Raw genomic sequence first — 21384 nt, 5'->3', positions numbered from 1 at the left:
AATATAATACCCTCCAGGTCCAGCTATGTTGCCACAAATGGCAAGATTTTATTTCATAAGTATCTCACATCTTCCTTATCCCTTCATTTATTAGTGGATACTTATGTTACTTTTTGTTCTGTTTTGTTTTGCTTTTTAGTTCCACACCCATGGCATATGGAGGTTCCCAGGCTAGGAGTCTAATCCGAGCTACAGCAGCTGGCCTATACACAGCTCACAGCAATGCCAGATCCTTAACCCACTGAGCGAGGCTAGGGATCAAACCCACAACTTCATGGTTCCTAGTTGAATTCATTTCCGCTGTGCCACAATGGGAACTCCTTAAATTACTTTCATATCTGGCTGTTATAAATAGTGCTGCAGTTAACATAGGGGTACCTACATCTTTTTAAAATTAGTGTTTTTGTTTTCTTCTGATAAATACCCAGAAGTAGAATTGCTGGATTGTATGAGAGTTCTATTTTTATATTGGGGAAACCTCCATATTCATTTCTATAATGGCTGCACCAGTTTACATTTCTGTCAACAGTGCACAAGTGTTCCCTTTTTTTTCATGTCCTTGCCAACAATTGTTGTTTCTCTCTCTCTCTCTTTTTTGATAATTGCCTTTCTGACATATATGAGGTATTATCTTAGTGTGCTTTTGATTTGCATTTCCCTGATGATTAATGATGTCGAGCAGCTTTTTATGTGCCTGTTGGCCATCTGTATGTCTTCTCTGGAAAAATGTCTATTCAGGTACTCTGCTAATTTTTTAATTGGATTCTTTGGGTTTTTGATATTGAGTTGTATGAATTCTTTTTGCTATTTCTTTGGGCCACTCCCGCGGCATATGGAGGTTCCCAGGCTAGGGGTTGAATCGGAGCTGTAGCCACTGGCCTACGCCAGAGCCACAGCAACGCGGGATCCGAGCCGCGTCTGCAACCTACACCACAGCTCATGGCAACGCCAGATCGTTAACCCACTGAGCAAGGGCAGGGACCGAACCTGCAACCTCATGGTTCCTAGTCAAATTCGTTAACCACTGTGCCACGACGTGAATTCTTTATATGTTTTAGATATCAACCCGTTATTGGATATATCATTTGTAAATATCTTTTTTTTTCAGCAGGTTGCTTTTTCATTTTCTTGGTGGTCTCCTTCACTATGCAAAAGCTTTTTAGTTTGGTGTACTCTCATTTGTTTATTTTTACTTTTGTTTCCCTTGGCTAAGGAGACATATCCCCCCAAATATTTTTAAGAATAATGTCAGAGAACTTACTTCCTATGTTTTCTTCCAGGAGTTTTATGTTTTCAGGTCTTACATTGAAGTCTTTTTAAATACATTTTGAATTTATTTTTTATACGTATATGATGGTCTATAAAGTGGTCTAATTTCATTCTTTTGCATGTAGCTATCCAGTTTTTTCAATGCTTATTGAAGATACTGTCTTTTCCTCACTGTATATTCTTGCTTCCTTTGTCATAGGTTAATTGACCAGATGAGCAAGAGTTTATTTCTAAACTCTCTAGGCTGTTCCATTGATTTTTGTGTCTGTTTTGGTGGCGGTTCCATAATGTCTTGATAACTATAACTTTAAAGTATAGTTTGAAACGAAGGAGCATGATCCCTCCATCTATGTTCTTTCTCAAGATTGTTCTGAGTATTCAGAGTCTTTTGTGGTTTTATACAAATTTTGGGATTATTTGTTCTAGTTCTGCAAAAAATGCCATAGGTATTTTGATAGGGATGGCATTGAATCTGTAGATTGCTTTGAGAAGTATGGACATTTTAATGGTACTGATTCTTTCAGTCCATGAGCAATGTACATCTTTCCATTTATTTGTGTCATCTTTGATTTCTTTCCTCAATATCTTATAGTTTTCAGAATATAGGTCTTTTACCTCCTTGGTTAAATGTATTCATAGGTATTTTATACTTTTTGATGCAATTGTAAATGGAGTTATTTTCTGTATTTCTCTTTTAGATATTTCATCATTAATATTTAGAAATGCAATAGATTTCTGTAATTTAATTTTATATTCTACAGCTTTCTTTGGATCATCTATTAGTTCTAGTAGTTTTTTGGTGGAGTCTTTGGGAGATATGTATATATATGTGTGTGTGTGTGTGTGTGTATATGTGAGTGTGTGTATATATATATATATAAAATCTTCAAACGGTGATAGTTTTATATCTTTCTTTCCAATTTGGATGCCTTTTGTTTCTTTTTATTGCATAATTGTGGCTAGGACTTCCAATACTATGTTGAATAAAAGTAGTGAGAGTGGACTTCCTTGTCCTTGTTCATGATATTAGAGGGAAAACTTTCATTGTTTCACCATTGACTATGATATTATCTAGGGATTTGTCATAAATGGCCTTTATTATTTTGAGCTAAGTTCCCTCTATACCCACTTTGTTGAGAGTTTTTATCATTTATAGATGCTGAATTTTGTAAAATGATTTTTCTGAATAGAGATGATAATATGATTTTTGTTCCTTGTTTTGTTAGTATGATATATCACATTGATTGATTTGTGGATGTTAAATGATTCTTGCATCCCTGGAATTAATCCCACTTGCTTATGGTGTATGATACTTTTAATGTATTGTTGAATTAGGTTTGGTAATATTTTGCTGAGGATTTTTGTATCTATGTTTATTAGGAATATTGGCCTGCAGTTTTTTTTTCTGTGATGTCTTTGGCTGGTTTTGGTTTCAGGGTAAGCTGACTTTGCAAAATAAATTTGGAAATGTTCTTTCCTCTTTAATTTTTTTTTAGAATAATTTGAGAAGGATAGGTATTAACTCCTCTTTAAAAGTTTGGTAGAATTTACCTATGAAGCCATCTAGACCTATACTTTTGGTTTTGAGGAGTTTTAAAATTACTGATTCAACTTTGTTACTAGTAATTGGTCTATTTAAATTTTATATTTCTTCTTTAATCAGTCTTGGAAGATTATGTATTTCCAGAAATTCACCCATTTCTTGTAGGTTGTCTTATTTGTTGCTATATAATTGGTCATAGTATTCTTTTATGACGCTTTGTATATCTGTGGTGTCAATTGTAATTCCCCTTCTTTCATTTCTGATTTTTATTTATTTGGCTTTCTTTTTTTCTTGATCAGTCTGGCTAAAGTTTTCTTGATTTCATTTACCTTTTCAAAGAACCAACTTTTAGTTTCAATAATCTTTTCTAGTTTTTTTTTTGTCCCCGTTTTATTTATTTCCATCCTGAACATTATTATTTCATTCCTTTTACTAAATTTAAGCTTTTCTTGTTCTTTTTTTGGAGTTCCTTTAAATGTACATTATATTGTTTATTTGAAGTTTTTCTTGTTTCTTGAAGTAGACCTATATTGCTCTACACTTCCCTCTGAGAACTGCTTTTGATGCATCCCATAGATTTTGAAAAGTTGTGTTTCCATTTTCATTTATCTGAAGGTATTTTTAAATTTTCTTTTTGATTTCTTCAATGATCTATTGGTTGTTTAGTAGCATCTTGTTTTATCTCCATGTGTTTGTGCTTTTTCAGTTTTCTCCTTGTAGTTGTATTTCTTTTTTTTTTTTTTTTTTTTTGTCTTTTTGTCTTTTGTTGTTGTTGTTGTTGCTATTTCTTGGGCCGCTCCAGCGGCATATGGAGGTTCCCAGGCTAGGGGTCTAATTGGAGCTGGAGCCACCGGCCTACGCCAGAGCCACAGCAACGAGGGATCCAAGCCGCGTCTGCAACCTACACCACAGCTCATGGCAACGCCGGATCGTTAACCCACTGAGCAAGGGCAGGGACCGAACCCGCGACCTCATGGTTCCTAGTCGGATTCGTTAACCGCTGTGCCACGACGGGAACTCCATGTAGTTGTATTTCTGAGTTTCATACCATTGTAGTTGGAAAAGATCTTAATTTTTTTCTTTTTTTTTTTTGTCTTTTTGCCTTTTCTTGAGCTGCTCCTCTGGCATATGGAGGTTCCCAGGCTAGGGGTCAAATTGGAGCTGTAGCTGCCAGCCTATGCCACAGCCACAGCAACATGGGATCTGAGCAGTGTCTGCGACCCACACCACAGCTCATGGCAATGCCGGATCCTTAACCCACTGAGCAAGGCCAGGGATTGAACCTGCAACCTCATGGTTCCTAGTCGGATTCATTAACCACTGCGCCACGATGGGAACTCTGAAAAGATCTTAAATTTATTGAGACTTCTTTTGTGGCCTACCATGTGATCTATCTGGAGAATGTTCCATGTGCTCTCGGAAAAAAATATGTGTTCAGGTTTTTTTTTTTGGTCTTTTTTTGTCTTTTAAGGGCCGCACTTGTGGCATAAGGAGGTTCCCAGGCTAGGGATCGAATCAGAGCTGTAGCCACCAGCTGACACCACAGCAACAGCAATACCAGATCCAAGCCGTGTCTGTGACCTACACCACAGCTCATGGCAATGCCTGATCTTCAACCCACTGAGTGAGGCCAGGGATCGAACCTGCATCCTCATGGATGCTGGTCAGATTTGTTTCCACTGAGCCATGACAGGAACTCCTGTTCTGCTGCTTTTGAATGGAATCTTTTGTATATCTCTAGTAAGTTTATCTAATCTAATGTGCCTTATTAGTTTTCTGTCTGAATAATCTATTCATTGATATACATGAAGTATTAAAGTCTGCTACTAGTATTGTTATCTGTTTCTTCCTTTCTGTTACTCTTTGCTTTGTATACTCACATATATATTTCTGTTAATATTTGCTTTATATATTTAGGTGCTATCTTGGGTACATAAATATTTACAAACATTATATCCTTTTGTTGGATTGACCCCTTTTTCATTGCATAATGACTTTGTCTTTTGTGACAGTCTTTAAAGTCTATTTTGTCTGATATGAATATTTCTCTCTTCACTTTCTTTTTTTCACATTTACATGGAATACATTATTCCATTCTTTTTTTTTTTTTTTTTTGTTGTTGTTGTTGCTATTTCTTGGGCCGCTCCCGCGGCATATGGAGGTTCCCAGGCTAGGGGTCCAGTCGGAGCTGTAGCCACTGGCCTACGCCAGAGCCACAGCAACGTGGGATCCGAGCCACATCTGCAACCTACACCACAGCTCACGGCAACGCCGGATCGTTAACCCACTGAGCAAGGGCAGGGACCGAACCCGCAACCTCATGGTTCCTAGTCGGATTCGTTAACCACTGCGCCACGACGGGAACTCCTATTCCATTCTTTTACTTTCAGTCTATGTGTGCCTTTAGACCTGAGATAAGTCTTTTCTAGGCAGCCTATAGATGGGTCTTCTTTCTTTTTTAAAAATCTATTCAGCTATCCTATGTCTTTTGGTTGGAGCATTTAGTTCATTTACAGTTAAAGTAATTATGGAGAGGTATGTATTTATTGCCATTTTGTTACTTCTTCTGATTGTTATTGTATACCTTTTCAGTTCCTGTCTACTTCTCTTATAGTTTGATGAACTACTTTAATGTAGTGTTTGGTTTTGTTTCTTTTTATTTTTTGTGTATGCATTGTAGGTTTTTGGTATGTGATTACCATGAGGTATATATATATATACACACACTTTACATATATATATATATCTGTAGTTATATCCATCAGTTTTTAAGCTGATAGTCACTTATGCTTGAAAGCATTTTAAAAGCACTGCATTTTTATGCCCCCCACCAACATTTTGTGTTGTTTGATGTCACATTTTACATATTTTAATTTTGGGTATCTTTTAACTGCTTATTGTAGTTATCATTGATTTTATTCTTTGTCTTTCAATTCTCATACTAACTTTTTAAGTGAGTGGTCCTAAGTTCAGTGAACATCCTTATGATCAATTGTTTGAACTGATCCTAATGATCAGTTGTTTGGACCCTTTATCATGTAAATTACTTATTTCTGTTTCATTAGTTTCTTTTTTCCCCTGGGGTTTTATTTTATTCTCTCATTTGGTACACATTCATCTGTCTCCTCATTGTGTTTGTTTCTATGAATTATGTGAAACATTACCTCTTCCAGTCTTGAAGGAGTGGTCTGTGTGGGAGTGTCCCCCTGTGCAGACTACTTGAGCCTTTTGGAGTGGATTCAGACTGAGGCGACCCCAGGGGGAACTCAAACAATGGTGTTTGCCAGTGCTTCTGAGTCTGGATAGGGTTCCAGCAATTTGCTACCCATTTTGTAGAAGCTCTAAAGTTAGTAAATGAATTTCCTTCCTGTATATTCTAGGTGCCTTCTTGCCCGGGGTGGGAAAGTCTGTGCTCAATATCCTCAGCAATACCCCTCCTTGCTACATATTGCTGTGTTGGGGTGGGAGTCCCATGGATACTATGTATCCATCTTTCTTTTTGTTTCTTTTTTTTTTTTTAATAATTTTTTTTATTTTCCCACTGTACAGCAAGGGGGTCAGGTTATCTTTACATGTATACATTACATTTACATTTTTTCCCCCACCCTTTCTTCTGTTGCAACATGAGTATCTAGACATAGTTCTCAATGCTATTCAGCAGGATCTCCTTGTAAATCTATTCTAAGTTGTGTCTGATAAGCCCAAGCTCCCGATCCCTCCCACTCCCTCCCCCTCCCATCAGGCAGCCACAAGTCTCTTCTCCAAGTCCATGATTTTCTTTTCTGAGGAGATGTTCATTTGTGCTGGATATTAGATTCCAGTTATAAGTGATATCATATGGTATTTGTCTTTGTCTTTCTGGCTCATTTCACTCAGGATGAGATTCTCTAGTTCCATCCATGTTTCTGTAAATGGCATTATTTTGTTCTTTTTTATGGCTGAGTAATATTCCGTCGTATATATGTACATCTTCTTAATCCATTCATCTGTCATTGGACATTTAGGTTGTTTCCATGTCTTGGCTATTGTGAATAGTGGTGCACTGAACATAGGTGTGCATGTATCTTTTTCAATGAAAGTTTTGTCTGGATATATGCCCAGGAGTGGTATTGCTGGTTCCAATGGTAGTTCTACATGTAGTTTTCTGAGGTACTTCCATACTGTTTTCCAAAATGGTTTTACCCGTTTACATTCCCACCAACAGTGTAGAAGGGTTCCCTTTTCTCTACACCCTATCCAACATTTGTTATTTGTAGACTTATTAATGATAGCCATTCTGACCATTGTGAGGTGGTACTTCAGCAAGCAGATAGAGGAAGGGGTTAACATACTTGAAAAATAGAGCAACCACAAATCAAATTTAAACAGTACATTCACAAAAACTAGAAAGAAGACACAAGCATAAAATAAAATGAAATCATCCAACCAAAAAAAGAAAGGGACAAAGGTGAAACATAGAATGAACTGGAAAACAAAGTTTAAAATGGCAATAAATACATATTTGTCAATAATTACCTTAAATGTCAATGGCCTGAATTCGCCAATCAAAAGACATAGAGTGGCAGACTGGATAAAAAAATAAGAGCCTAAAATATGCTATCTGCAAGAGACTCACCTTAGGCCAGAGGACACATATAAGTTGAAAGTGAGGGGATGGAAAAAGATTTCATGGGAATGGAAAAGACAAGAAAGCGGTAGCTACAATACTCATATCAAACAAAATAGACTTTAAAACAAAGGCTGTAAAGAAAGACAAAGAGGGACACTATTTAATGATAAAGTATCAATTCAAGAAGAGGATATCATACTCACCAATATGTATGCCCCTAATATAGGAGCAACCAAATACATACAACAAATACTAACAGACATAAAAGGGCAAATTGGCAGGAATACAATACAATAATACAATTTTACCACCCCAAATGCTTTTTAAATACTTGTGGTTCTTTTCTTTAGTTATTTAGTATTTTATATTACAATGACAGGTTTCCTTTGCATTCTGAGGGAAACATCCATATGATCATGATGTATATAATTAGTTAATATTTCACTTAGAATTTCTTCCCTCTGTATTTGTAAAGGTACTGGGCCAACATTTTCATTTTCTTATTCCAATCTTATCCAGTTTTAAAAGTTTGATTATATTACTCTTAGAAAATGAGTTAGCCTGCTTTATCTCATTTTCTATATTTTTTTTAAAAACTTGTGTAAGGTAGAGATGATTTGCTCTTTGAAAATTTGGCAAAATGTACTTGTAAATTCAACTTAACTGGGCAGTATTGGGGAGATATGTCAGTTTCCTTAATGATTTTGGTGAGATTTAAGTTTATTTCTCAGTTTTTTGTCATGCTTTATTTTTTCCTCTCATTGCTCTCTGATCCTCCTTCATGGAGACCTAGTTTTCGCATCTGAGCAAATAGCACACAAAATTTTACGATGATGTCTTCTGCTTCCTACAGAAGCTTATTTTCAGAAAATTACTTTTTCTTTTAAATTTAAAACAATGGACTTCCTTTCTTCTGCACTGTTTTTTACAAAACTCATGTTACGTGTGTGTGTGTGTGTGTGTGTGTGTGTGTGTGTGTGTGTATTTACTCCTTTTCAAATGAGAGAATTATCCATACAGAAGTTCTTGCAAAAGAGAGATTACATGGCTTCTCCTCTTTCTGCCTTTTGTGCCAAATCCCTTATTAGATTGATAATTGGTTTGCATGCAATTCTGGGCCCTATTCTAAGTATTTGTACAGCATTCATGTAGTGTGGCTTTGTTTACCAAAAGCGCTATCTTCTGTTTTCTGTTTTAGGTTTTCTAATGTTTTGAAACAATGGAATGACAAATTGTAGTTCTCCAAATGAAATGTACTGTACCAGGGCTTTTTCTCTTTTGCATCTTTCTATAATCATTTTCTTGAAAAGAATTTCTGTTTCATCATAGAATCCTTGTTAGTTTTGCTTTTTTTGGTGAAACACCTCTTTATTTATTTATTAACTATAATTGATTTACAATGTTGTGTTAGTTTCGGGTTTATAATACAGTGATTCAAATATATGTGTGTGTGTGTAAGAATATATATATATATATAGAATATATAGAATAAGAAAAAAATGTATATGCATATATATTCTTCAGATTCTTTTCCCTTATAGGTAATTACAAAATATTGAGTATGGTTCTCTATGCTATAAAGTAGGGCCTTGTTAGTTATCTATTTTATATATAGTAGTGTATACATGTTAAGCCACTCCCCCTTTTAATAATCTTTTCCAAAAAGAACGTTCTCTAAATGAATGTAGAAAAAGAGAGGGTTGAAAGAAAAGTAATAAAAGAGGAATATCACAATATGAAAAGGATGAATGCTCAACACTCTGGTTGGCCTTGATCCTAGTTTTCTGAGACAGGAAGGAGATTGTGAGTGAAACACAAGTGTCTTTATACTTTATTTCATGTTGTATGAACTTTTAAAAAATTATTATGCTGTTGTAAAGCAAAAGGGAGCCACCAGTTGTTTTTTCTCAATCTAGCTCCATAGGTATAGATAATGAAAATTCCTCTCAGATTCTGGCATCCAGCTTGTCTACATGTCTCAGTTTTCAGAGTTGTTTTTAATTTTGGACTTATCCTCTTTTTTGGTAATTTTACTGGGCTGCTGGAAGTAACTGCATCAGGATTGCTAATGTGATTCCATTTAAAAAAGGAATTCCATTGCAAATGAATTTAAAAATATTTTTTCAAGTTATAATAGGAATAGCTGAAGTTCACTTTCAAGTTGCTTTAATTTATAGATTAACCTGTGAAGGATTTTAATTTTTATGATATTTATTATTTCCTTTCCAGAATTTCTATTCACAATTTAACATAAATTTTGCATTCCTTTAAAACATCTCTATTTTACATTTTTGTTGTTGGAATGAATAAATTGTTTTATTTTAATTTCTGACTACTTTTAGTGATATGGAAATGATATGGATTTATATATTTATTTTATCACTGACTGCTTTGGTGAACTCTTTTAATAAGTGATAATTTTATAGCTGATTTTAAATTATTTTTGGTATACAATGATATTTCTTAAGTTAACAATTTCTTTTTTCTTTAAAATTATTTACTCAAGTGTCATTGCATTTATAAGAATTTGAGGTGCAATATTAACTAGATAACAATGACAATGAGCATTTACACATTGTTTTTGCTTTTATGAGAACATATCTAATGTTTTCCTCCTTCAGGTGGAAAGCTAGTTCATAGGTTTAAGTAGATCCTCTTTTGTATTGAATGTCTTTCCACACAGTAAGGATTTAATAACATTTTTGTGAAGTTATAATGAAATGTCTTTCTATTCTTATATTTTATGCTTAAATATATAAATTCTGATTTTTTGAAAACCCTTTGAACATATGTTTAAATGTGGTTTTTATTACTTATACTGTTAATGTGGTATATTGTTTTGGTAATTTTTCTTACATTGAACAGCCCTTAAATTCCTATGACAAATACCACTTGTTTATAGTGCGTTATTTTTTAGTAAGTAGCTGAATTCTCTCTGTCAATATTTTGATTAACATTTTCATATGTACATTAATAAGTTAAATTGGCTTGTAGTGGGATTTTTTGGTATTTTATTTATAGCCAAGGTCATAGTTTATTTATAGTATGTACCATTTTTTCTATATTCAAAATTGGTTTATAATAATTGATATTATTCTGTGATCATTTTAAGTAATTTGAGCTATGAACTCACATAATCCTTTTGCTTTCTTTGATATTATCTCCAACTTGTTTTTCAGTTTTTGTTCATCATATTTTATAAAAATAAATTATTCACTACATAGAGTTCATTTTCATACAACTGTGTATTCACTCATTTTATTTAGTATTTTGATTTTGTATTCTTTCTCACTTCTATTTATTTTCAGTTTACTCTTGATTAACTTTTTGCTGTTGGTCTGTTTTTAGCAAGTCAGATCATGGTTTTGTTTTTCAATTATGATTCTCTTCAATTTTCCAATATGCTTATTTAATTTTATTTTCCCTTTTGCTTTTTTTTTGTTGTTTGGATTGTCTTTTATCTTTTAAAATATTCAGCTGATTTCCTTTAACTTTTAAAGAAACTTAAATAACATGATTTTTTTTCTCTACAAGTTATTTTTGCTGTATTCAGTAGACACATTGAATTTCCAAGGACATCATTTTCTATATTGTCTGTTATTGTAGTCTTAATTATTGTTCTGTAAATACATTGTGTTTATAGGATTTTTAAAATAATCAATGGTGTTGTCCATATTTTAGTTATTAACTTCATAATAACAATTTTCGTGGCTTGTTCTGTATACAACTTTGTCAGAGCACCTAAAGTTTGTAAGATTTGGGGGATGGAAAGCTCTCTTTAAAAACTCCAGAGAGAGGAGTTCCTGTTGTGGCTTTGGCAGGTTACAAACCCGACTTGTATCCATGAATACATGGATTTGATCCCTGGCCAAGCTCAGTGGGTCAAGGATCTAGTATTGCTGAGAGCTGCCCTGTAGGTCACCTAGGATCTTGAGTTGCTGTGATTATGGCATAAGCCAGCAGCTGCAGCTCCAATTTGACCCCTAGCCTGGGAACTTCCATATGCTGCAGATGCGGCCCTTTAAAAAAAAAAAAAAAGAAAGAAAGAAAGAAAAAAGAAAAATAAAAACCCATAGAGGAATGATGGTTGAAGAGCATGTTTAGCTCTCCTTCAGCTGATTTATTAAGGTCAAGGTTATCATAACCTTGTTATTAAAGTTAATGTGTGAAAAAAAAGAATGTATATGGGTTACACAAACAATAAAGAAACTATGGCAAATGGCTTTAAGAACTTTCATATAAAGCTCAAACCTCATTTTCTTTCTTTTTGCTATTTTCTTTTTTCTTTTTAAATTTTTTATCATTAAAGTATAGTTGATTTCCAATGTTTCTTCAAGTTCTGTTGTACAGCAAAATGACCCAATCACACCCATTTCCCTGTGCTGTACAGTAGGGACCTACTGCCCATCCATTCTAAATATAACCCATCCATTCCACTCCCTCCACTTTCCCCCCTGGGAACTTCAAGTCTGCTCTCCTTGGCCATGATTTGTTTCTGTTTTTTTAGATAGGATCATCTGTCCCATATTTTATATTCCACAAATAAGTCATATCATACGGTGTTTGTCTTTTTCTTTCTAGCTTACTTCACTTAGTATGAGAATGTCTAGTTCCATCCAATTTGCTGCAAATGGCGTTAATTTATCTTCTTTATGGCTGAATAATATTCCAATATATATATATACCTGACACATATGATACACATATCTACCTGACTTTATTGGCATATATTTATTGGATTATTAATCCATTCACATGCTAATGAACATTTAGGTTGTTTCCATGTCTTGGCTATTGTGAATAGTGCTGTAATGAACATAAGGGTACATGTATCTTTTTCAATGAAAGTTTTATTGGCAATGAGATCCTGCTGTGTAGCATTGAGAACTATGTCTAGATACTTACATTGCAACACAATGGGAGGAAAAAGTATGTATACATGTATGTGTAACTTGGTCCCCATGCTGTACAGTGGGAAAAATAAATAAATTAAAAAAATAAACTGCACTAGAGAATATAAAGAAAGAGAAAAAAACATAACATATCAATCATCATGCAAAAAAAAAAAAAAAAAAGAAAGTTTTTTCGGGATATATGCCCAGCAGTGGGATTGCTGGATCATATGGTAGTTCTATATTTAGTTTTCTGAGGTACCTCCATACTGTTTTCCATAGTGGTTGTGTCAGTTTATATTCCCACCAACAGTGAAGGAGGGTACCTTTATCTCCACACCCTCTCCAGCATTTGTTATTTGTTGACTTGTTAGTGATGGCCATTCTGACTGATGTGAGGTGGTAGCTTATTGTAGTTTTGATTTGCATTTCTCTAATAATGAGTGATGCTGAGCATTTTTTCATATGTCTATATGTCTTCTTTGGAGAAATTTCTGTTTAGGTTTGCTGCCCATTTTTCAATTGGGTTGTTTGGTTTTTTGTTGTTGAGTTGCATGAGTTGTTTGTATATTTTGGAGATTAGGCCCTTGTCTTTTGCATTGTTGGCAAAGATTTTCTCCCATTCTGTGGGCTGTCTTTTCATTTTTTAAATGATTTCCTTTGCTGTGCAAATGTTTTTGAGTTTAATCAGGTCTCATTGGTTTATTTGTGTCTTTATTTTCATTATTCTAGGAGGTGGATAAAACAAGATGTTGCTGTGATTTCTGTCAAAGAGCATTCTGCCTATGTTTTCCTCTAGGAGTTTTATAGTATCTGACCTTTTATGTAGGTCTTTAATCCATTTTGAGTTTATTTTTGTATATGGCATTATTAGTGTTCTACTTTCATTCTTTTACATGTAGCTTTCCTGTTTTCCCAGCACCATTAATTGAAGAGACTATATTTATTCCACTCTATGTTCTTTCTTCCTTTGTCATAGATTAGTTGACTATAGGTGCTTGGGTTTATTTCTGGGTTTTCTATCTTGTTCCATTGATCTATATTTCTGGTTTTTGTGCCAGTACCATATCATTTTGATGACTGTAGCTTTGTAGTATTGTCTAAAGTCAGGAAGCTTGATTCCTCGGTTTTCATTTTTCTTTTTCAACATTGCCTTGGCTATTCAGGGTCTCTTGTGTTTCCATACAAATTTTAAAATATTCTGTTCTAGTTCTGTGAAGAATGTCTTTGATAATTTGATAGGGATTGCATTGAATCTATAGATTGCCTTGGGTAATATAGTCATTTTGACAATATTGTTTCTTCTAATCCAAGAGCATAGTATATCTTTCCATCTGTTTGTGTCATCTTTGATTTCTTTCAACAGTGTCTTATAGTTTTCAGAGTACAGGTCTTTTGTCTCTTTAGGTAGGCTTATTCCTAGGTATTTTCTTTCTTTTTAGGGCCACACCCACAGCATATGGAAGTTCCCAGGCAAGGGATTGAATTGGAGCTGCAGCTGCCAGCCTACACCACAGCCACAGCAACACCAGATCTGAGCCACATCTGCAACCTACACCACAGCTCACAGCAATGCCAGATCCTTAACTCGCTGAGCCGGGCCAGGGATTGAACCCACATCCTCATGGATACTAGTTGGGTTCATTACCACTGAGCCACGATGGGAACTCCTAAAGCTCATTTTCTTAATTCTGTATTTCTTTATGCCATTTCATAATTTTACAGAGATATTTTCACAGATACTTTCATTTGATCCTCCTATGAACCCTATGAAACAGGCAAGTAGGCATGTGGTGTCAATCTATTTTACACATGAAAGAGTTAAGGTGTGTGGAAGTCAATGCCTTACTCAAGTCACCAGGTTAATCAGTGGAATGTCTGGAAGTAGAACCCGAGTCTCTTGCCTCCTAGTCCTATGCTTTTTGCTCAGTGTCACAGCGCTCCAAGTTGATCCTAAACTTAAACACTGCAGTGTGGATTCTTTTCTAGTAGTTGGCTACATATTATATATAATTTTAATAACATATGCTTATTTCCAGAGAAAGGATTTTACTCCCATTCTATGCCAATGTTATTTTAATGTGTGACATTACATAGCAGGCTGCATACTCTTACATGAAAAATTTTGGAAAAAATGTTTGCGTGTATCTATTTTTGCAGATCCATTCTAATTTAAGGAATCATGATGATTGAAAACCCACATTTCAGAACAAATTAGAATAATTTTTTTTGTTATTTCTTGACTTTTAGCTCCTTGGAAGCCAATGTAATTCTAATGGAAATTTAGGGAAATCTTTTAAATTTCCACCCTGACGTTCATGAATCAAGTCATAGGACAGGTGTATGTTGGAATACTATAATTTCCTTCTTGTCTCACTGTACCAAAGAACTTTTCACTGGAGTCCTTCTTTGGGATGAGACCTACTTTATCAATTGTAGTTTTAACAATAATTACTTGTTCCTCTGCTTAGTGCTTCAAAGTTTATAAAGCCCATCTCCTGATGCTATTTTTAAACTCCTACGTGAAAGATGGGTCAAGGATTATTAACCCTATTTTACAGATGAGGAAATAGATTCAGAGGTATGAATGATCCTGCCTAAATTCATATTGGGTAGAACTCTGGCTTAAGCTCATGTCCTTTTGTTCACTGTTTAGGACCCTCTATACTGCTTCCAATGTGGTTAGTAGGGAGATCTCTTTGAGAATTTGAATGTTAAATGTTTAAATTGTCCCAGATTATAGTAGCAAAGAGAGTGAGAACTTTGCAAGACTGAAGAACTGAAGGAAACAACTTTTTTTTACAAGATGTTATGAAATACTTCAGGATGAAGATGAAAATGTATAATATTATGCAGTTCAATGTTGGAACTTAAAAAGCAAAAGCAAAACACATTTATCTACCTGACTTTATTGGCATTATTTTGATAGGGAGTAGTCCAATTTGATTTTTTTTGTATGTGATGTTTTTAGGTATTGCATTACATCAGCTAATATGTCCACATGCATAAACACATGTATACACATAAAGCAGATGCATATGTACACATATTCAGATATGCATGTGCTCATATATACTAAAACATTTTCTGTTGAGACTCTCCAGTAGCCCAGGAGAATTAGAACTGCCTCTAAAATAGAGTCAGATGCTTGTCTCTCAGGCCATGTCCATAGGCAACATGAGCACAAAGACTGCCCTCCAGAGTTTTAGAAAAAATCTGGCCAGTTCCCTGGACAGGCAAAATAAATCAGGGCATACTCAGCTTTGTCTGCATGAGGGTGAAGTGATTTGCAAGGGTGTCTTTCTTACTTCTGAATACGGTCCTAGGGCCGCAAAGTTATTTCTTTTCTTTATAACCTTATTGTGATCCCTAACTGTCTAGCTGGGTGCTTTTACAAAAGTGTACACTTGGTAACACTCTACTTCAGAATAATAAATGACAGAGGGGAGGCCCTCCATTCTTGAAGTCTTGGTTACACCAGCAGACGAAGACTGGGTCAGTGATGCGCAAGTGCTTTTGTCATCATTGTTATGCCATTGAAATAGGTGCCATTGTGTTCTGGCTTTTATGCCCATGAGATCATTGATGTGGCAATCCTAACAACTACTCAAAACACTCAAACAGCTCAAACAGCTCATTCAGTCATTCTCTAGAAGGCCAGTAAGGATTCCCTAATTACCAAATCCAATGCCCTACTCGTGATCTCCATTCTCTTGGAAGTTTCTGCTTCTCCAGAGGAAGCAAACTATAACCAGGAGGAGGAAACTTGGGTTTGGGAATGATGGAAAATGAGAGGGAAGACAAATCTCTAAGGAGCCAGCAATCTGAGACTTAAACATTGTAAGGTGGAAATCAAGGACTCCAGACCATGTCCCAAGGTGGAGAAAGAAGAATGTGACGAAGAAGCCCTATTTAAAATCAGATATCTATTAAGAGGAATGTGATTCCTAAAGCATCAGGCTGGGATCAGGGTGGCTTAACCCTTGTATCTCATGCCAAGCTTGATCTAGACTAGAGCACTGCTGTCCAGAAGAAAAATAAAATGTGAGCCTCAAGTATGAACTATGTATATAGTTTTAAATTTTCTAACAGTCACATTAAAAAGGTAAAAAGAAACAAGTGAAATTGCTTTTAATAATATACCTTATTTAACTCAATATATACTAAATATTACTGTTCAACATTGATTTATCGATTACAAATCAATAGAACACTATTAATGAGAAAACTTTTTCTTGTACTAAGTCTTTGAAATATGGGTTTATTTTACATTTATAGCACATTTCAATTCAAGCTAGCCATATTTAAGTGCTCAATAGCCATATGTGGCTAGTGGCACCACATTGGACAGTACAGGTCTAGAGGCAAGATTCAGCTTGTGGGTGGGAGCTCAATAGCCTTTCTTATGGCAAGAATGACTTGGACTATGGGGACTGGAAGCAGTAAGCCTACTAGCTACCAGATTAATTTCACAGAGGGTGGATCTTAGCATGTCCTTGATATGCTCAAAAAGCTTTACTATCAAATAACACACACAACAACCTTTAACTATTTCCTTATTGTCTATTGCAATGTCCAAATTCCCTCACTATGACACTGGACATCCTTTTCGATGACAACAGCCTCTATCAATGGTATATTTTCCTTCTGCTCTCTCCCATCTGCAATTATACCATCTCTGTTTTTAAAATACACCAGAAACCCTCTTTTATAACATACTTAGTTGACCAATTCATTGAAAAGAGTCACGGAAAGAAGGAAATTATAAAAATGTGTAAAACTTGTATACACCTTTAAATGTGTTTAAATTTAAAAGATATACTGAACATTCATATGAGGAAGGGATAAGGATATTTATTTACTTATAAATATCCTTATAAGTAAAGGATCATCTGGCTGAAGTTCTTCATAACATTTATTGCATAAACCTAACCCATAATATAGTGTATATTAGTATACATACACAGTATACATTAAACATATTTTAAAAATCTGATTATGGATACTTTTGGATTTTTAACTGTTTTCTCCAAAATCCTTGCAGTTGTCTTGATTACACCTAAATTCCTAGCAAAAAATTTTAGTACCTTAAAAGAGTTCTTCCAAAGCATTCAACTTCATTTGCATGATAAAAATTGTCTTTTCATATTCATATTGATTTACATAGTAGTTAATTAAATTATGTGTGACAGTATCAAATATAGCCTAAATAGGTTTAACAAGAAACACAGCTGGCTCTTGGTAAGCATACAGTGCATCTGGGGGAAGTACATGTAGGCAGGTATCCTGGAGCAGCCTATCAGCCCTGAGTAGTCAGCATGCATTACAATAGGGCTTAGGGAATAGAGAACACAGGCTAATTGGGTGAGCTGGTTAACAGATTGTAGTGATTATCCTGTCATTTCCTGTTGGCCTGTTTTGCTCTTGACCTTTAACTCCTCCTGGAATCCCTTTCTTTTCATCTTCTTCTTCTTGCTGTGGATAGTCTTTGGTAGGCAGAATAAGGGCCCCCAGCCATGCCTACATCCTAATCGCTGAAACCTGTTACTATGTTACCTTACATGACAAAAAGGACTTTGGAGATGTGATTACTTAAAGATCTTGAGATGGAGAGATTATTGTTGGTTAGACAGGTGGGCTGATGTAATGACAGAGAACCTTTCCTAGTTGTGGTCAGAGGGATATAAAAAGAGATGCTATATTACTGGCTTTGAAGATGGGTGAAGAAGGCCAGAAAGAAATGTAGTCCTGCTGCCACCTTGATTTAGCCTAGGGAGACCCATGTTGCTCTTCTAACCTCCAAAACTGTAAGACAATAAATTTGTGTTGTTTTTAAGCCACTAAGCATGTGATCCTTAGTAGATCTAGAAATCTAATATAAAATCTATTAAGTTATCCAGTCTTATCTTAAATTCAAAAATCATCTGTGAAGGTTTCCTTAATACCTGTGATTTGGTATGAACTTTTCCTCTTTTGGACTTTGTATCATTTTTATTATAGTTATTAATGGCCTTTGCTTAACCCTCTACTGACTATAGGCTTTGATCAGCAGGGACTATGCTTATTTTTGAACCATAAATTCAAATAGTTTCTCGATTTTGTCCTTGGACTAATATAGATTTGTGCTGTACAACAATGTAGCCACTAGCCACATGTAGCTATTTAAGTATAAATTAATTTAAATGAAATAAAATAAAAAACTCAGTTTCTTGGTCTCAGTACCCACATTTCAGGAGCTTAACATCTATTGTATTAATGACTTAATGGCTTTTATCTTGGGCAACACTGACGTAAAACATTTCCATCATTTCAGAAAGTTCTATTGGATAGCACTGTTCTAGACTGTTATTGTATACCTGAACAATAATTTCTCATCTCTTGCAGAAGCATTTTTATTGAAAAGTGGCTGAGGGCAATTGTTATGCTCTGACTTTCTTTTGAGAAGGAAGCTTTTGAAATAAGGCATTGCTCTAGGAATTTGTCTGTATCAATCAGGAAACCACACCATTCTTTCCTACCAGGACATGTGTGGGTAAAGTTGAGAGAACTAACAAAGAAAATGTTGAGGTGGCCAGAGGAAGCTGTTGTTATTTCAGGCTGAAGAGTTATTGGAGTTGTGGGAAGTATCACCAAACACTGCTATGTCCCTGATGGAACATGGCTTCTAACAGAAACGTGGTCAAAGCAGAGAAGCAGGGAAGGAACCTCCAACCTCTTTTTCTTTTCCTGACTTCTAGCCTCCAGCCAAACCCAACCTGAAGCCACCCAGCAAGGAGCCTGGGAGAGAGAGTCTATGGGGTGAGTCTCCTCTAGTACAAAATAGAGAGAAAGGTAGAGGGTAAATGTGAAATGGAGGAAGAACTGGAAAATAGCTAGCACCATGGTTAAGGGCATTATACCAAATTCTTCAATCCCATTTAGTAAAATTTACTTTAGAGGTAAAAAAAAAAAAAAAAAAAGGTTTCCTTCTCTAGAGGGATAGCTACATTTTAGCATCATGAATAGCAAGAAAAATGCTTCCCTTTTGCTGTGCCTTCCAGAAGATTAGAGTGAACTTTATAGTCCACAGTGTGCGAGGGCATTGGGATTGCCTATCTGAGCTTGTTTTTCCCCTGGCCTATAGTTCTTATTTGTGTTTTACTTTGCCCTGTTTTATTTTTAATTTATAGTTTGAAATTTCATTGTAAGCATTTCTCTGTTTACATTGTGAAATGACGTGAGAATAAAAGAGACAAATAGATAAATGCTTTTTTTTTTTTTAATTCTCAGCATCATCTAGCATTGTGTCTTGCCCATAGTTGGCTTGTTTAAGTGCAGACAGATTCAATGAGGCAGATAAATAATTTATATGGTAATTTCTATTTCTACCTATAGCTAATGATAATTATTCTATCGACAACTGTTTCTTCTACTTGAAATGTCTGGATAACTTCTAACTTTGTACCTTCTCAGAGGGAATAATAAAAGGAACTTAAACTGAAACTCTGATACTTCAAGTGAAGTTTTAACTATATGAGTCACAAACTCAAAAAAGGAGTTCTTCCATTATGTCCTGACTGTTTTGGTGAGAGTCAGGGACTTTTATGAGAGAATTTTGCAGAACTAGGCAAGATGAAATAATACCTGCCTAAAATATATGTCATTGGAGGTTAACATTGTAATAGTTTCAGCTACTTTCACATTCATTTTTTTGTTTCACAATGAGTTGCTCTGCTCAAGTCATAGATTCTTAGATATAAAGAAGAGAAAAGACAGTAGAAAAATAATTCAGGCTTGGAGAATTCCTCTTTGGTATCTATGTTTCAAGTTTTTTAAGTCTTGTAGCTTTAATAATCCAGTCATAAGATATTTTGCTATTTTAAAAACCATGAAAAAGAAAATAGGATACTTTAAGAGTAAAATAGATATCCATTCACCTCCCTCCCATCTCTTCAATCCTAAGTTTTCTACAGATTGTTAAATTATGCTTTCATATTTTCAGTGTTTATAAAAACAGTGAAAATGATCAAATCAGAAACTTATTAAAAATTATCAAAATCTCCCTTTAGTCATTTTTCTTTTTGGCAACATAGTCTCAGTTCCCCTTTCCTGTTTTTAATTGGTCATATACTATAAATAGGTTAGCATTTTAGATCTTTACATTTTATTCCATCTGGTCATAATTTTTCTTTATTATAATTTGAGGGAAAATTGTATTTGAAATACTTAATGGAAAGGCACATTCTATAATAATTCAGGGCTATCTTTTGGGAGCTCATTGATGGATTATTAGTGAACTGTAATTCAGACTTGTGAGATGGAATATTTATAACACCTTGAATGTAGACATAAGATAAATATACATTTTTATGCATTTTAAATAGCAAAAATACTTTAAAAAAAGCAGTTGTATTTCTAGAAAATAGACTAGATGAATAAAGCACTCTTCTCAGATTATAATGTTACTTTTCTTTATAGAATATTTTCTGCAGAACTTCATTTATAATATTATTTGATTAAGAAAACATTTTTATTAAGAACTTCATTTTTATTAAGAACTTCAAATGGAAGTTCTTAAAATGAATTTTACCTGTTTTCAATATCTCTCTAAATGGGATTTCCAGCTGTTGAATTCTAAGGAAGAGAGTATTTCTTTGTTTTCCCTTGTTTAGAGGAAGCTTTAAAAATTGAGGACAGAGTAAAACATCAACATTAGAGTATAACATGGTAAATTCTTAAGTTTGCTGGAAGTAATGACCTTCTCTTTCTGTCAAGCAGAAAGAGAAAGTTTTCATCTTCAGGAATAGAGTTGTGAAGAGAAGGGGGAAAATGCACTTGAAGCTCATTGAACTTTGCCTAATTCATGTTTTTTCCTGAGCTAACATTAGTAGTAATATTTACTTGTTCAAATGCTTGCCTTTATCATCTTCACAGACTCCTGTAAACTACAGTTTTTCCTCCTTCTGGATTGTCATGATTTCCAATGAATTTCTAGCAGAAGACATTTGGGATTGGTTTCCTTTGTAGAACAATATGAATGTGCTGATTTTGACCATTTCTTTTGACTTACAAAGTGGTTCAAACTAAGATTA

At 34.7% G+C, this 21384-nt stretch overlaps 1 protein-coding gene across 39 annotated transcripts in view; it reads left to right on the top strand.

Moving 5' to 3' along the window:
• The window catches only part of ALG2 (ALG2 alpha-1,3/1,6-mannosyltransferase), a 588615-nt gene that overhangs the window by 174280 nt on the left and 392951 nt on the right, over positions 1–21384 (top strand). For 3 of the 39 annotated variants that reach the window (XM_084989505.1, XM_084976843.1, XM_084990473.1), the window contains one exon: positions 19051–19111. The exons of the other annotated variants lie outside the window; for them this stretch is intronic. The gene's annotated coding sequence lies outside the window, so the exon portion shown is untranslated. Of the gene's footprint in view, positions 1–19050; positions 19112–21384 lie in introns of those variants that run through there. 39 annotated transcript variants of the gene reach the window in all.

This window comes from Sus scrofa, chromosome 1 (assembly GCF_054392235.1).
Source record: "Sus scrofa isolate SSC_HxYL_T2T_F1_AM1 chromosome 1, Sscrofa_HxYL_maternal_Yorkshire_Landrace_v2.0, whole genome shotgun sequence".
Lineage (NCBI taxonomy): Eukaryota > Metazoa > Chordata > Mammalia > Artiodactyla > Suidae > Sus > Sus scrofa.
This window is presented reverse-complemented; position numbering and strand designations above follow the sequence as displayed.